General features: G+C 40.7%; 1 pseudogene; it reads right to left on the bottom strand.

Moving 5' to 3' along the window:
- Positions 1-4,274: 4,274 nt before the first annotated feature.
- LOC122657104 lies at positions 4,275-15,983 on the bottom strand (annotated as a pseudogene).
- Positions 15,984-18,606: the final 2,623 nt, after the last annotated feature.

Below are 18,606 nucleotides of genomic sequence, written 5' to 3'. Positions count from 1 at the left end.
TTCCTTTGTTTGGATTGTCGATACTGGTGCTACAGATCATATGGTCTGTTCACCTACTTTATTTTCCTCCTCTAAACTTTGTCATTCCCCTTCCTCCATCCGTTTTCCTAATGGTTCCACTACACCTGTGACCCATATTGGACATGTGTGTTTATTTCCTAACATTTCAATTTTTGATGTCCTCTTTGTTCCCTCCTTCAAATATAACCTCTTGTCTGTTAGCAAATTTATTGCTCAAACCCAATGTGTTATTACCTTTTCTCATGATGCTTGTTTTTTTCAGGACCCATGGACGAAGACGATTTTTGCGACGGGTAGACGCCATGGTGGTCTTTACCTCTTGGACACCTCACCTCCACTTGCATCTGCTGCCACCACCACATCCTCGTTCGATCTCTGGCATTGGCGACTTGGTCATCCCTCCCATTCTCTTTCTTCTAAATTAAGACAATTTGATTCTACCATTTCTTGTTCTAATAAGGATTTTTGCACTGTCTGTCCACTTGCCAAACAAACACGTTTACCATTCCCTTCTAGTTTGATATCCACTACACGATGTTTTGCTTTAATTCATGTCGATATTTGGGGTCCGTATCATGTCCCCTCTCTCTCAGGAGCACGTTTTTTTCTTACTATTGTCGATGACTATTCACGCTCTACATGGGTTTATTTAATGAACCACAAATCTGAAACTTTTTCCCTAATACGTATTTTTTTTAACATGGTGAAAACACAGTTTAATACCTCTATTTGTCGTATTCGTTCGGACAATGGTAAGGAATTTTTTAATAAGAATACCTCTCCATTTCTTCACCATCTTGGGGTTTTACAGGAATCTAGTTGTGTTTCCACCCCACAACAGAATGGCGTGGTTGAGCGTAAGCACCGCCACCTCCTTACCGTAGCTCGTGCTCTTCGTTTTCAAGCAAACCTACCCCTCTATTTTTGGAGTGACTGTGTGCTCACCGCTTGTTACCTAATTAATCGCCTTCCCACCCCGGTGCTAAAAGGGAAAACACCTCATGAGGTTCTTTATAACAAAATTCCAATATTTTCTCACCTAAAGGTTTTTGGTTGCCTTTGTTTTGGTCGCCAACCGAATATCAAACACAAATTTGACCAACGCGCCCTCCCTGGCATTTTCATTGGTTACCCGTACGGCCAGAAGGGTTACAAGGTCTATGATCTCACCACTAGGACAACTTACGTCTCCCGTGATGTTGTTTTTCAAGAACACATCTTCCCTTTTCAATTATATAAAGACCCATCACCCCTTCCCTCATATGTTTTCCCCATTCCCCCTGTTGATCTTGATGACCCTGTCGCCAATCCCATTCCACCACCCTCTACACCGACACCCCCTACCCCTACACAACCACAACCCCCAGCCCCTCCTCCTACACCACCCTCTGCCCCTCCACCTTCACCTACCCCTCCACCTCCCTCCTTAACACGACCATCTCGTGTCACCAAACCGCCAAGATATTTAAAAGACTACCATGTATCTCTTCCCCAAGCGAAGGTTTCTTCCTCCAGTGGTCACGGTACGTCTCACCCCCTTGCTCATTTTTTAAGTTATCATCGTTTCTCACCACCCCATATGTCTTTTCTTACTGCTCTTCATGATACTACTGAACCACACACATTCACTGAAGCCATAAAGCACCCTGCTTGGCGTGATGCAATGCAGCTTGAGATTAATGCGTTAAACATCAACAAAACTTGGTCCTTGGTCCCGCTTCCTTCTGGCAAAAAGGCAATTGGGTCCAAATGGGTGTACAAAATTAAACGACATGCCGATGGATCAGTCGACCGATACAAAGCTCGCCTTGTGGCCAAAGGGTACACTCAGCTTGAGGGGATTGATTTCCATGAAACATTTGCTCCTGTGGCTAAGCTCGTTACAGTTCGAGTCCTTCTCACCATCGCCATTGCCTCTAGCTGGGCCATTTCCCAATTGGACGTGAATAATGCCTTTCTCCATGGTGACCTTGACGAAGATGTTTACATGACCCCCCCACCTGGGTATCGTCGTAAGGGGGAGAACATCGTTTGTAAATTGCAGAAATCTTTGTATGGCCTCAAACAAGCCTCTCGCAATTGGTTTGCCAAATTGTCATCGGCCCTTGTCAGCTTCGGGTTCACTGCTTCCCAAGCCGATCATTCTCTCTTCACCCTTCATCGGGATGGTGCCTCCATTTTTGTCCTTGTATACGTGGACGACATCATCATTACTGGCTCGGATTCTGCTATCATCCAGGATGTCAAAGCTAGCATTTGCCACACATTTCATACTAAGGACATTGGTTCCCTTAAATACTTTCTTGGCATTGAGGTCGCCCGCTCTACCAAGGGTCTCTATCTTTGCCAACGAAAGTATACCTTGGACATTCTCAATGATTGTGGTCTTACCGGTTCTCGACCAGCGGATTTTCCCATGGAACAGCATCTCAAGCTCTCTGACACTGCCGGATCTATCCTCCAGGATCCCTCTGCTTATCGACGCTTAGTAGGCCGCTTGATTTACCTTACGGTCACCCGCCCCGACATTGTGCACTCTATAAATATTTTAAGTCAATTTATGCACGAGCCTCATCAACCTCACTTGGATGCTGCCCATCGTCTCCTTAGATACTTGAAGAGCACTCCTGGTCAGGGTCTTTTCCTTCCCGCCTCGAATTCTCTTCAGTTATCCGGCTTCTGCGACTCAGATTGGGCCAGCTGCCCTATGACTAGACGTTCCACTACAGGATATTGCATTCTTCTAGGGCCCACTCCGATTTCTTGGAAGACAAAGAAGCAATCTACAGTCTCCCGTTCTTCGGCTGAAGCTGAGTATCGCGCAATGGCTGTTGCCACTTGTGAACTTACTTGGCTCTCTTATCTATTCCGCGATCTTGGTTTGCCCGCTCAACACCATATCCCCTTGTACTGTGATAACCAAGCCGCTCTTCATATCGCAGCCAACCCAGTTTATCACGAACGCACCAAGCATATTGAAATAGACTGCCATGTCGTTCGTGAGAAAATCCAACAGGGTCTGATTCGCACAGCAAAGATACCTTCTGCCGACCAACTCGCGGATCTTTTCACCAAATCCCTTGGACGAGCTCAATTTCAAAATCTCAAGTCCAAGTTGGGCATTCGTGACCTTCATGCTCCACCTTGAGGGGGAGTGTTAGCTGTCTATATTGAAACGCAGCTGTATATATTGGAGTGTAGGGCTGTCTTCATTAGATAAGATTGGTGTTGACTCATTGTACATATCCGTTGAGTTATTTTAGGATTTAATTATGGAGATAATTGCTCCACCTTTGTGTATTTATCCCATTCAGTATCATTGGAAAGATTATCAGAGTTTATAGAATCTCTATTTTATCAAGTTTGAATTTCAGCAACGACAATATGAGTTGACCTGATCCAAGCAACTCCTACACGTCTCTAGCCGTGATCAATTTTTTTTTATCTTGTTCCTATTATCTCTCCAGTATAAATTGTGTAGAGTAGTTTTAGATAAACTCAAACTTGAACTTCTTTTTTATTTTCAAATTCTAAAATTCTTTATGTAAAGGTCATATACATTATAAATACAAAGACCCAATATCAGAATGATATGTGGGTGAATTCAATTCCATTCTCATCTCTTACACCACCCATATATTGGACTTAGCCTCCAGATGGGTCTCTGAAAGTAAATTGTGATGCTTCACTGTTGCCAGATAGTCTAATCGGTGGATTGGGATTAGTTTCTGTGATCATTTTGGGCGTCTACTTCTAGCTGCTTCTTAATCAGAAACTTTTGGGTCGGTTATGATTGGTGAAGCCATGGCTATTCGGAGAGCCCTACTTCCAATGTAATTGAGAGGATAAAAATTCAACAGTTGCAAGCTTTCCCAACACTAAGTACTGAAATGGAGATAAGAACAAGGCAAGGCTATATCCTATCCCTGCAAAAGAAAGTAACCAGAACAGCTCCCTGTCGACCTCTCTCACACACACTACACAAACACCCACCTCCTCTCTCAAAGCCCAGCCGTGAGATTCTCCTACCTCCCCATATTTATTTCCGCAACTCTTGTAATAACCTCCTTGACCTCATAATACCACTGTAAAAGGACCCCTCAAATTAGAAGAGGTTGATATATCATACTTTGAATAAATATACAAATATGTACCTACCTGTATATGAAATCCCAGTCCCACAAATTGGGACAGGATTCGTTTACTTTCTTTGTTTTTGGGGGTGGGGTCAGAAATTATCATACAACCCACAAGCAACTAGGGCAACTACTGTCGATAAATTGGTGGTGTTGCTGGCACGGGTGGGTGGCCATAGAAACCACCTTCAGATCCCTGAAAATTCTGATAAGGATTTGGACCTGTAACTGAGGCAGCAACCGTTGGATAACCAGGCAAAGGTGGTGGCTGTTGGGCTGTACCATAGTTGTACGGTACACCTGTCATAGATCCTACAGTCTGCATGAACTGGGCTGCCTGTGGTGGAGGCATTGGTGGAAGTGGTGGCGGTAGCTGCTGCATGGTAGGGCCTGGATGGGACATAGGAGAAGACGATGGAGGTGCCAGTTGATGTTCCAACTGTTGGGATGTTGCCGTGATCGTGTGGTGGAGCGAGTCAGGATGTGGAAGAAGCGGCGGTGGTGGCTGAGGATGCTGATGAACCATGTAGGAAGATGGTCCACTCTCAAGTTTAGGCCTCTTTTCAGAAGGATAATCACCAGAAGGTTCACTCAACGGATTGCCAATGACAGCCTCTGATGCCAAAGATGACAGCACATATGTGAGCATCTGAGCCGAGGAAGTTGAAGCAGCAAGCTTTGCAGCCACAGCAGCAGCTACAGATTTGCGGGGATCTTTTTCAATGTGGGCAGCCTTGTCAGGGAAAGTTCCCTGCTGTGTATACATGACTGGAGCTGATTGCTCTTTGCCAGTGCTGATGGCTGCGGTTTCTTGAAGTAAACTGGAAGGTGCATCAGATGGGGTGTTTGTTTCCTTCAACCTTTGCTCAACAACCAACTGTCCATTGCTGCAGTTTAGCACTTGTTGGCAGATGTTGCCTGCCTGTTCATATCAAGACTGCACAACCTGAAAATTGATACGTACATGAGAAACCACATCACATATACACAGTTATCCAATTACATATCTGATGAACAAAAGGTCAAAGTCAATGACATCAAAGAATGAGGATAAATTATTCTTTACAATAAATCTTCTGACAAATTACTTAGCAGCCTATTTCATGTAAGCAACCCTATTTAGTTGGGAAGAGGCTTAGTTGGGTTTGAGATTATTTCATAGGATCGACATACAAAGTTTCCAGATGGTAAGAACTATCCAATTTATAGTTCCAGCCAACAAGCTGGCAAATGGACAGTCCATATTGTTAATTATGTGCAATTGTAAATCAGGGACTATTATGATGTAAGGAATACACAGTTACCCAATTACATCTCTAATGAATAAAAAGTCAAAGTCAATTGGTCCACCTCGGCGTGGTTCCAAGTTCTGGCAGACCTCCTGTGATGCCAAAGGCTATTCAATGTTTTACGTGCAAAGGGTACAGACATATAAGTGATCAATGTCCAAACTGTTTGGTAACCTATATTGATAAGGATTCTTTTATACATTTTGGTCCCAGAAGAGCAACGAAAACTTGAGACAGATAATTTGGAGGCTAAGGGTGAGCAGGGTGAAGTCAATGGCAATGACACTGATGAGGAGTGACAACCTTGTAATGTTCTTCATCCTCGTTTGACCACAGAAAAGGTCTCTGAGGATGAAGATTGGCGCCGCAACAATATCTTCCAAACCTGTGTGAACTGCAATGAGCAATTATGTAGCATGGTGATCGATGGAGGTAGTTGCACTAATGTCGTCTCTGAAGACATTCATAACCTTGGATTGCAGACAGCGCCACGTCCAACTTCCTATAAAGTTGCATGGGTGAACACCACTAATCTCAAGATTACTGATATGTGTTTGCTCACATACTCTATTGGTGGATTTGGAGATACAGGACAATGTCACGTCCTCCCTTTGAAGGTGTGTCACATTCTTCTTTGTCGATCGTGGTTCTTTGATAACAAGGCACAACATTGTGGGTATTCAACCACAGTAAGAAGGCACAACATTGTGGGTATGCAAATACCTACTCTTTCAAGCACGACAACAAAGAAATGAAGTTTTTTCCTGCTAAAGATCTCCCCAACATTAAGCTAAAAAAGGTAGCAGGATCATTCCTCCTCCAATGTGCTAATTCAGATGGCCTCCTCGGTCCTTGTCCAAACTCGACGAAGTCGAGTTCTTTTCAAAGGAGGAGAGTTGATGCAGTGGCTCTAGAGTGGTTGGACCAATACGGCCGGCTTTGAAAACCCAAACCCAAACCCAAACAGAACCAAGCCAACTTGGGTTTTTTGTCTAAAACATGATAATATAAAAGAAGAAAACAACTTGGGTTATTCATGCTGGTAGTGGTTTAGTTTGTAGTCTCTTCTTTTATTTCTTTTATAATATCATGTTCTTCTTTTATATTATCAGCCTGAAACTATTTTGACACATGAATGGTCAGCATGAATAAAAATAAGCAATGAATTTCAGGCTGTTTACTCATGTGCCTTTCTCGTATTTGGGAATTGGCACGCCAAGATGAAATTATTCAGGTAAGTTCAGGTCCTAAATGTGGAGCATGTGAATTCCAGATTACCATCACAGGTATATAAACATTTTAGTAATAGAGGAAAAAAATTTTACCATGCAATTTTAGCAAACATCAAGTTTTGGTTCAATAATTACCCTTCTCACAAAATACTGTAGCAAACTCCAGCAGACTAAATCTCTACAGCTATAGACAGGTATCTTATTCTTACCAACACAATCTTGACATAGTTTTAGAGAAGAAAAGTACCACTACTGAGCTCGACCAAACAACTGACTTGGGGATAAACTTTGTCAAGCATACCAATAGTAGCAGAACTTTAAACATGGACAATGCAGCCACTAATCTACTTCATACAAGGACACAAACAGATAGTCTGATACCCTCAAATTTTCCCCATCATAGTTGATTTAAGGACTTCATCTTGAGATTTTCAATACTGCAAACAAATTGTAATTGAAAGGTTTAATTGTTCTCCAACTATGGCCACACTAGGCATTGCGAAATTACCTTAAGTTGATTACGAACATGGTCCAGCTTAAATTCCTGAAAACAAATCAGATCTCTTTTAATAAAAAACAAATAATTTTAAAACGGAAGAAGACTTTGTCAACTCAAACTCGACTTTCATAAAGTTACCATATGCTAACCAAACAACCTGCTCCTGAAGAGCATCTCTTAAATGAGATACAAGATCTGATCTTGATGATTCAACCAATCTCAGCTGCTCAATACATTCTCTCAGTATACTATACTGGTCCCGCAACTCATCCACAAATCTAGATCCATTAAGCTGCCCTATTCATCAAAGAATCCAGATGAAGTGAGGAGCTAAAACAAGAATCCACATCTATTGAGGAGCTTAAACTGTTTCACATTACGATTTTTTCCCTACAAAATAACCTTAACCACATTGCCACCAATAAAAAAAATGATAGGCTTCTTTCCTTTCAAAAACAAAGAAGAGAAGTGAACGGCGGTAACCTTGAGAACACCATGATGACCTCTACAATTTTAGAATGTGTTAAAAAATTATTTATCCACCCGTGTCCCCCTTTGGATAGTCCGCCGTCTTAGAGCTCCTATATGATATACATATTGTTTCCTCCCTTTCCTACAAGGTCGGCCTTTTAGAGGAAGCGGTTTCTACATGGTATCAGAGCAGGCAGGGGTCACGGTATTGAGTCCCCCTGGGAGCGGGCAAGTGTTAAAAAATTATTTATCCACCGTGTCCCCCTTTGGATAGTCTACCGTGTTAGAGCTCCTGTATAATACACATATTGTTTCCTCCCTTTCCTACAAAGTCGGCCTTTTAGAGGAAGCGGTTTCTACAGAATGCTCTACTGCCACTTTGATACCAAGCCAACCAGGTGCACTCATTTTTCCAAATGCACCACATAGGAACAGTGATCAGCAGGAAAATGCAAAGTCATGGATATAATCAGGGTCCCATTCCAGAGGAGTTAGCCTCAATAGTAATAGTCAGAATACACAACAAGCACGTATACATTCTCATTGAAGAGTCATTTGGCTTTAGGCAAGACAGAGCTCATTGCAATACTAAGAATAAATGAAAGAAATGTACTCAGAGAATAAAATATATATATATATACACAAAAAATCTTAAATTAAAGCTATGAGTAGCTTCCAAATCATGTTTGATGATATAATTCAAAGTTTAATGTGCAAAAAGTTATGTTGGGATCTCATTCCATTTACATGAAATAGCCCATCATCACATTAAATCCAAGTTAAGTGAGTTTCCCATGCGGAATTGAAAATTTGAAAGGTAAAAAGCATAAACAGAGACAGCAAAGGTCAAAGCTAAAAAATGCCACCAGGAGATTACTTGAAAACCTTCAAACAATGAGTATTTGCGGTTCTTAAAATAAACTGACACATACACATAATGTCAGCAATACCTGAGTTATAATTGCCACCAATTTCTTTGTCCACTTTTTCAACACCACTAACAGCAGTCCTGCATTTGCTCAATAAAGCCTCTTCATCCCTAGAACCATCACAAACAATTTGGAAACTTGAACTGATCTTTTCCAGCGTATCTCCAACAGACTGTTTCTGCTTAACAAGAATATTGATGGCCAGGAATAGGACCAGTTACTAAAAACCTTTAACAAGAGCAGCACATGTGCACATAAAAATGAAATATCTCTGCAAACAGAAGCATAATGCATATGGGGATAAAGCTCACCAGTTTGAAGCATGGACTTTTTCCATTTCTGTTACTATTCTCCAGGTTCCTCCCTACAAGCTCTTCCTTTAGAGTTTGGCCCCGACAACCAAAAACTTTTCTCTTTTCCCATATATCAATCTAGGTAAGAAAAATTAAAATGTGGCAAAAAAATTAGAGTTAAGTAATATAATCAGATTTATAACCAAATCAACATTTCGGCTCTGTAAGTGTAAGTGATGGCATAGGAAAAGGACTAACAAAACACAAGCACATAATTGCCTACATACCCACTTGCATACATGTAATGTGTATACGTTTGTCTCTCATTGTATGTACTATAGAACAGTTGTCATGGCGCCATAGTGACCACAATAATGGCCAGCCACCTTGACGCCTAGGCAACACCTTGGCCTCACCAAGGCGCCCAAGGTGAGCACCAAAAGTCATATTCCAGGCTATATTTTCCAAGTATTTGTCATCTTAATAAATGTAACTATATAAGTCCTAATCAATCCTGAAACTGAAAATTGAATTGAACTCAAACTCTATCTCCTATCGTTGGCTAAAACAAGACTAAATATTAAATGAAAAAAAAAAACTCTAATAGCTAAATAGGTCCCTATTGAGGTCAGTCCAGACTTGCTACTGCATCAGTCCAATACAAAGCTGTAAACTTGGACTTTGTTTACAGTAGTCAAGAAAGCCAATTTCAAGGCTAAGGGAACCAAACAACCCCCCCCCCCCCCCCACAAAAAAAAAAAAAGCTTCCAACTGCAAATCAGCTATAACAGAAGTCTCTTCAAGACTCGGGGCAAATGCCAAAAAGCAAACATAACCAGCAACAAACTTGTTCTATTATAAACGAGGGTGGAGGGTGGTTGACCAAAACCATCTGCAAAGCATAGGAACAGATGCTGGCAATCACCTCCTCCAGGTAATAAGATTGAAGGTGATTTAAATTTCTTAAGCAAGGCTACCCAGAAAAAGAAAGCCACTTTAGTCTAATGGACGAACCCCAAACCGGCTCTGCTGGGAAAGAAGAACAATATGATCAAAAGGATCCTCCCCCTTCTGGCTTTCCAAAACATTTATCATCCAATGAGACCAAGCACACCTATCTGACCAAAAGCTCAATCACATAACCCACCCCCATTACAGAATAGGAGTGTGTGTACATAATGAATTTAAGGCCTCAATAGTGTGCTCCTCCCACAACGATAACCTTCACAATTTAATGAATGAAAAATATGATAACCTTAGTAAAAATTAATCTAAGACATCAGTAACATACTGTGGCTAAATGATAACTTTCACAATTAGATGAATAAACATGTATTAATTTGGCCTCCTCTCCATCCAGCAATCTAATACCATTTTAGTAAACCTAGTACATATTCCAATCATACTTCCGTCACATGTTGTAAAACTTTTTGGATTCAAATCTAAACAAATTATCACTTCGAATACAATCCTCATATGCACAGAATCACAGAGAAAAAGTACACTGATGCCATGAGGATTGCCGGATCTTCTATATATATGACGAACCATACAAAATATACCACATGTAGGAGGGATGACCTGTACTTCCCCTACTAATTCCAAAATAAAAGGGACTAGCAAAACCTTGTGGCATGATTCTATTTGAAAGAGGCTATCTAATGGTCCTTGCGATATTCACCCAAAACAAAGGTCCTAGCGGCCCTCCAATGATTTTTTTACAAGAATGCAAGTTAATTTTGCATACCAGCCGGAGTGCAGCATTTCTTTCAAATTCATCCCCATTCTCAATCACATCACTAAGAGCTTCAGGAAGAACCTTCTGAAATTCACCAACAAACTCTGAACCCTTTCGCCGACTGTTCTGCAAAATATCATTTGCAAGATACAGAAAAGACACTCTCTGCTCCCGTGGAGAACAGCGGAACTGTCTATCCCATGTTTCAACAACTTGGTTTGCTTTCTTCCGATGAAAGATACACCAATGTGACAAAGCTTGTTATGGTTAAGAATTTCATATCAGCAAAATTACCGAGTAATAAGAATACAAATTAAGGAGTAATAACTAATATGAATACAAAACACTGACACAGGGAGAAATGTGTTAATAAAAACATTGAAAAGCAAGATTTGGGGCTCCACTAGGCACTAGCAGCACAAAATAATTGAGCACTAGTTACCCATGAAAAGAGAAAAGAGGAGACAAGGTCACAGGTTGTTGACTGATCACTTCCATAATGACATATAAACAAGGAGATGGAAACCAATAGTCCTATATAGACCTGATCAGTTGTCCTCGCAAAATTGTGCACAGGCCCATCACACCATCTAATAATTGGATCCAGCTACAGAACCTATCGCATTTAACCTCTTATACCCAGTTCAGATACACTAAAATTGTTCCAATAGGTGTGGCTTTAATATATTATCATTAACTTTGGTAAAATATATTGACACCCTTGGAATGGTAATGCCAGTTTACCCCAAAGATGCCACGAATATAGTGATAAGGAAAAGAAGCCGTCCTTTTCATTTTGTTTCCTTTTATCTAACTCAATATTTCTTTCTCTTGACAGAAACCTTCTATAGAGATAGCATAGACAGCTGACAATTTTATGGTAATGAGATGTAACACAAGATGGCTACGCCTCACTTCAGTAAATGGCAAGGCAGCAAGAAAGGTGAATATATGACAGCAATGATGGTGGAATTACTTATCAAATTCCTTTCTCTGGTTTTTTCCCATGACAAACATACCCAGCCAATCGAATAGACCTTAAGGATTTTTAATGTAGGAAAGTTCTGCTCTTCAACTAACCAACCAGCAACGCATATATGCTTTTCCACATGCACACTCCCTGCCCAACCTAGTAACCAAAATCTAAAGTGAGCAACTTAAAACCGATTGAAAGGTGTAACTGTTTAAGAACAGGTTTGGACTTGAAGCACAGATAAAAAAAATTAGTATCAACATTCTAAAGCTGATGTTAATTTGTAATAATAAAAAAGCGTCCCAGTGCACGAGGCTCCTGCTACTGCAGGGCCTGGGAGGGGACAGTGTACGCAGCCTTACCCCCGCTTGCGAAGAGGCTGTTTCCATGTTTCGAATCCACAACCTGATGGTTGCAATACCGCAACTTAACCGTTGCGCCAAGGCTCGCCCACTGTTAATTTGTAATAATAGTTTGTTCAAATAGGGCTTGTGAGATTGAGAACTAGTCTCTCTCTGCAGTGTGGGATAATCCTCTTTTCCCCCCTTCAAAATTAACTCATAAGTCATAAATGCACCCCTCTCTCATGCACACACATTTTTACATGGTCACCCAAACATAGAGAATGATACCACACACACCTCAACCTGGTCCCTCTTTATCTTCCTTAAATATATAATTTATACTCATACTAACAACACATACTCATACACACTCCAATGGCGCTGATCAGATACAGAAACACAAGAAATCTAACCATGGACACGCTACCACAAATCAGACTATATAGAATAGAATACGAGTAGAAGTGAGATTATAGAAACACATAAAGGTACAAATGAAATACAACTGAAATTTACAACATGCAAAACCCATCCCTTGCTTGGTTAGGTAAGAAGTGCTAACATGCATCCGTTTTCTTTGCGGGGCACTCCTGCACCCAACCTAGGTTAGGGCTCCAAACCTCCGTTTGCACCGTTTGCAGGCTTGAAAGCGGCAACCGCCCTATAGAGTTTTGGTTTTCTACGCTGCTCGGGATGAAGATTCTGAGCCTGATGAGCGTGATTGATAGCCCGATCCTCGTGGTAGAGATGAAGAGCCTACCTACCTATTGGTTCAGTAGTTTATTCATTAGTCGAATCAGTTGTTGATTATGCAATCGGGACGCTGTCACACCCCACTCCCTAAGGCTAGGTAGTGGGACTGGAATACCCCCGTGTATTCCACACCAATCCCAGGATCCACACTTTGCAGTACCATGGTCACCAACCCAACAATACAAACATAATCAAAGTCGCAGCAAAAGGATAGTAACATGATAATAACTAATAGAATATGGGAACTAACAAGATGATATCATATAGCAAGTGACATCTTATCTCAACATTTCAAAGTTTATCATCCATACCATATTTATCTTAGGGTTATATATATATACCAAAACCAAGAAATAAAACCATACTTAATTACATTTCCCAAAACTGAGTAGAAGAATGTATAGTTAGGGCAAGATCATCCAGTTCTGAGTCTGTTTGCCTTGGTAAATAAGGTGATTGGCCACCTTGGATGGTTGGACCTCAAGGGGCACCTTCCACCTAGACAATCATAGGCCTTATGCCACATGCCTTGACAACTATGTTCCAAGGTTTGAAATTTCAGATTTCACCCCCATTTCAATGTCTGCCAAAACCGGATATGTCAGTGAAATTTCAGTAAATTTTGCTTATAGATGTAATGTCTTTTTTTTTCCACGAACCATGCTTGTTACCTATGTCCAACAATTTGCAACTTTTAGGCATCAAGAGAAAAAATTATTAAGATTTTTCTCTTTAAAGAGGCCACCATTATCAAAGACCACAAGTTGCGAAGTCCAGCTTGATAAGAAGATGCAACACTTCTTTCTGATTTGAACAATGAATGGTGTTAATATTTTGTGATGGTTATACAAGCCTACCAGTTCATCAGAACAGATGTTCAGGTATCATATTAAGAGAGTCATTCACTAACCCTCCCCCCCCCCCCCCCAAGAGAGGGAACCAACCCAATTAACTGCAGAATTACCCGATTCAACATCATGGGTGGCAAGTGGTGACCACAGGGTGGGGAAGTCTATATGGCATTTTCCTCAATTCTTATAAAACTAATCAACTACTATAAATTTGAGATTATTTTATACTCATTTAGATTGCATTGTTCTGTATAATTATTGGACAAAACAAAGTAGGTGGAGATTCTTGGCTCCGGAGAAGTTCCAGGATTTTGTCTCACTTGACTCCTCTACACAAACAGTTGATTCTTGTGTAGACTACAAGAAGCAATAGGATGTAGCGTGTATTTAGTTCAGTTCATTAGTTAAAGAGCACTTTCTCAGGTGGAAGCACTAACTAAAATTTAACAGTAGACAATTTCAGATGTGCTGCTTACCAAATCAGCTTCTACATTGCTTATCAAGCGGATATTTGAAAAACTCTAGTATCAGAAAGCTAGCCAAGGATTAAACCTTTTCTCTTTCCCATGGCATTTTATCTTGAAATCACACACCAACGAATGAATGAAAAGTAGGGTAGCCAGTTCCCTATGACTATACACTCCAAAAGAAAATTGGGTTTTTCCTAATGTTCCCTTACTAACTGTGTCCAGCCAACAACTGCAATGAGAATAAACATTAAAATGAATACGTAAGAGGAAAATTATATGCCAGTCTTAAAACATGATCAAAAGGATACTCTCTATACTCTGTTGTAAGTTGTTAAGCTTGGCAAGCTTTTCTACCAAAATCTGTCCATTAAATGTTCTGTTCATTGTTTCTACTTTCTGTCAAAAATATAAGAGGAAAATAAAACGATAGATACAAAAGTTAAGCTGCATTCATCACATCAGAACACAACACAAAACGTAAAAGATCCAATAATGTAATAATTAAAAAGAAAAGCTTGCTATCTATATCAACACCACAAAACCAATCGCCAAATCATTTCACAATGTTCAAAAGTTCATGCCAATGTGTGTGTGTGTGAGAGAGAGAGAGAGAGAGAACATTTTTAAGTTTCAGAATGGTTTACTTAAAACTAAACAGGTTCAAATTCATGTCAGAGAACCTTTTGCAATAAGTAAATTAACACGATGCTATCAGAAGTTCTACCCTATCAACATTAAAAAGAATAGCCTATTGATCCACCAACATAAAATATTTCTGAGTAACAATATCAGGAAGAAGAAAAAAAAGTGTCTGGATTCAGAATTAGCTTAACAAAAACATATAAATTGAAAATGGCGTAAGACGTTACAAAAAAAAAAAAAAAATTGCTTATTATATACATCTATTTCTATACTGAACAGGTAGTCAGTTTGCCAATAAAATAATAAATCATGGTAAAAACATGCATAGCTAATTTCACAAATATCCAACCATGAAACTCCCAATCAAGACCTCAGGCCCCACATTAATTATCACACTAAACAGAAAGCTCGTATTGCACACAGTGAAATAGAACATCCAAACTCCCATTTAGACCAATCAAGAAACCTAAGGCCCAGCAAAGGTCCTGCCAAACGAAATGGGAAAAATAAAATCACAGAGCCAACACTCCTCAGAAATATGAACAAATACGTCCTCAAGACATCCCAGTAGCTCAACAAAGCCGTATGACAATTTTTCAAAACCTCATCAAAATCTCCTTTCTACCCATAATCCCGCATGAGAGTGCTTTTGCTGTGGCCACATATAGGTGTGTCAACTCCATGAAATAAGCTTCACTTCTTCGCGTCACAATCTAGGAATCAGCGAATATTTCCAACATTTTTTCTGAATTCTGATTCACCTTAAGATACACTGAAAATTTTCCGCTTGTCCGAGTCAAGCAGTCGCCATGACTACCTATGCGAAGAAGAAAAATAATTGTCCTGTATTAGCAAAGCAAACCAGATGCCTATTGACGCTTCCAGACAATTATTACAGGAACCAGGCAATATATATATTTCTTTACAGAAAAATTAGTTCTTGAAAGTTGAAACTTGAAAACCGTAAATTCCGAATTTTACAACTAATATATTACATTATAAACAAGCCATTTCACGTGACATTGCACGACGTTATGAAATCCAGATGAAGCTAAAGTAAATTCAACTACGGAAAATTAGCAAGAACTAGTGAATTTCATAGAAGTGAAACCCTAAAGCAGCTCAATTCGATAACTTTATTGAAAGTGAAAACATATCCATCCAAACACGGAGACCTTGAAATTGGCATCAAATTTAAATCAGGGATCAGAAATCTAACATGTCAAGGAAAATGCAGCCGACGAGTAAGACAGTTATCGGCCAATAGAGATACTATCTTCCATGTTACCATCTCTTCCTGATGACCTTTTTGAGTGATGGCTGAAGTAGATTAGGGTTTTAACTTTTAACGAGGGGTTTTGGTCGGAGGGTGCTCAGAGGAGGGAAATTTATTTTTTATTTTTTTAATTTAAGTTGCTACTTAAGGGAGACGGCAACACTGAGGAGGAGAGTCTCGTGCAGTAGTCATCGTCTACCTCTTCGTCCTGAAAGAGGACGAGATGAAGCAAGAGAATTTGTTCCCTTAACGTGTCCGCTTGCAGTACTAAACACTTCCAATCCAACTGTGTCAAAAACTGGCCCTAACCAATCGGTGCTAACCAGTCCAACCGGTTAGTAAAATGGTCTGGTGTCGAGCCTAGTCATCTATTATTCAGACGTCCACGATGCAATGTTGTAGCCCGACGGGACCTCAACTGGACCGACAAACACCGGCAACTGACTGGGACAATCGTTTACAGTCCATTTATAATTTGATCAACTCATTTATGGTAATGTTTACAACTCGTTTAAACCCTAGTTATCCCGTTTAAAGATGCGTTGGGCTCCTCTGTAGTGCACATCCAACGGCCTGCAGTGTTTGGACATGTAGCCTAACACCTCGCCTGTGTATTGGGTTACGTGCCTAAGCAATGCGGGCCGTTGGATGGTGCGCTACAAACCATGTCGCGTTATAGAGGACCTAAATCCTTTAAAGACTGAATATAGCGTGATTGGCCTGATTAACTTGACATTGAATATGAACTAGTAAATGTCTAACTGTATATAAATGTGTCCATGCTCAGCCTATGAGACCCAATTAATTAGACGATGAGGTAACGATGTGAGGTCTTAAATTGGTGGGAATCGATTAAGTTGGACTGAAACCGATCGGTGCCAATTGATTGACACTCCTACTTAGGGGTGTCAATTCCAAGCCCGGCTCAGCAGAACCGATCGAGCCCGACAGGCTAAAGCCCGGCCCGGCCCTTTAACTAAACGTGTCGAGCTTAACCGGGAGGTCTCGGTGTGAGGTTCTAGCCCGTCGGGAGCCCGAATGCTACCCTGACCTAGCCTGACCGATCCTAGCCCGACATAGCCCGACCTATTTACTGGTTTTGAAACCTTGTGATTGGTTCTAACCCACTTACCTATGAAGGTTATGGCAGCAGATTGGGTGTTGAGAAGGGAGCCATTCTTGCCTGAAGTGACTATTTCTTTCTTCAATACTTACCTAACTCCCTTAAGGACCATAACAAGTGGCCTACTCTCCCAACTCCGCTTAGGTAAAAATTTTAATTTTAAAATTAAACCATTACTGTTGTGTTCCTACTGTACCTACATGAGCTGGCCCAACTTTTTAACTTGACTTATCAAATACTTGGAACTAAATCCATATTATGTCTTTTTTTACTGACCTGAATTGATCTGGACATTTTAACAAACACCCATTAATTGTAATTTTTTGTTGAGTGTAGGGAGAATCGAGGAGTACTGTGGACAATTGGTCCTCTGTGGCACTTTAATGAAACTCTACTCCATTCACTTGGATTTGCGAGAAGATCATCTACATAAGGCATTTGGAGGAGACGACATTGGTGCGTGCAAGAAGGCCAAACCTCACACTTGGTCTCTCCTCCCAGTCTGACCCTGGTGGAATGACCATTCTCCTCCCAGACAATTAAGTCTCAGTTTGAGTTAAACAAGTCCATAGTTAGGTTAAGGCCCGATTGAGGCCCGGGTAGAGCTAGACATGCCCACAGCCCGGTTAAGGTCCGATTAGCCCGAATAAGGTTGCCCCGATTAAAGACCGAACACCGACCGACCGAATTGAAACCGTACCATGGCCGCCCAAGATAAGCCTGAATGCTTAAATGGTCGGACACGGTGCAGCTTATAAAATTGGTGAGGCCCGTCCAGGCCTGACCGAGACCAACCGAGCCCGACCGATTGACACCCCTACTCGTACTTCCAATGTAATTTACCCAACTTAAAAAAATGAACCTTCTAAATTGTAATGCAAAGTTTGAAGTGAAATCCCATAAAACTTTTTGGCTTTCAATCTCCAACCCACCTCTACCCTCTTAAAGGGTGAAAACTAGGGAGCAAGTTTTCTTTTACCCGACGAAAGCTCATCTAATTTAAGGATTAAGGTCATCATTACTCTCCTCCATAAACATTTATATGTTGGAGGTTTGAAATGTCCTTCATTGTCCGAGAGGCCCATCGAAGTACATTGATGGTCATCGATGAAGGGGACCCCCCCCCCCCTTATCAGTACCTATGTTATGGAGGGGAGGGGAGGTGAGGACCATCACCTCCTAAGAGGCCCGAACTCTGAGACCTCCTAGTAGGATAGGATAGGCTATACCGCACCATTCTCTATCAATTGTGCTAGGCAATTGTTCTCAAGCAAAATTCGGTTCGAAAAATTGAGATAAACAAACAAAACAAAAAAGGGCGATATTGCAAATAAGAATAATAATAAAGAAAATGGATTATAGTGTTTTTTTTTTTTTGAATAACTTGAATATGTTATTATTTAATATGATATCTTCCACTCTTCTATGAACTTTCAAACTTTTTTTGTTTTTTGGATCAAAGAAGGGTAGCAATAGCTACCCAACCACTTTATTAAGAGAACAGGGAGGGAGAGAGCCTGCGGAAGAGCGCAGGAGCAACAATACAATTAGGTGGGGCTAGCCACC

The sequence above is a fragment of the Telopea speciosissima genome, chromosome 3, assembly GCF_018873765.1.
Source record: "Telopea speciosissima isolate NSW1024214 ecotype Mountain lineage chromosome 3, Tspe_v1, whole genome shotgun sequence".
Lineage (NCBI taxonomy): Eukaryota > Viridiplantae > Streptophyta > Magnoliopsida > Proteales > Proteaceae > Telopea > Telopea speciosissima.
The sequence above is the reverse complement of the archived record's forward strand: the minus strand, read 5'-3'. Positions and strand labels throughout refer to the sequence as shown.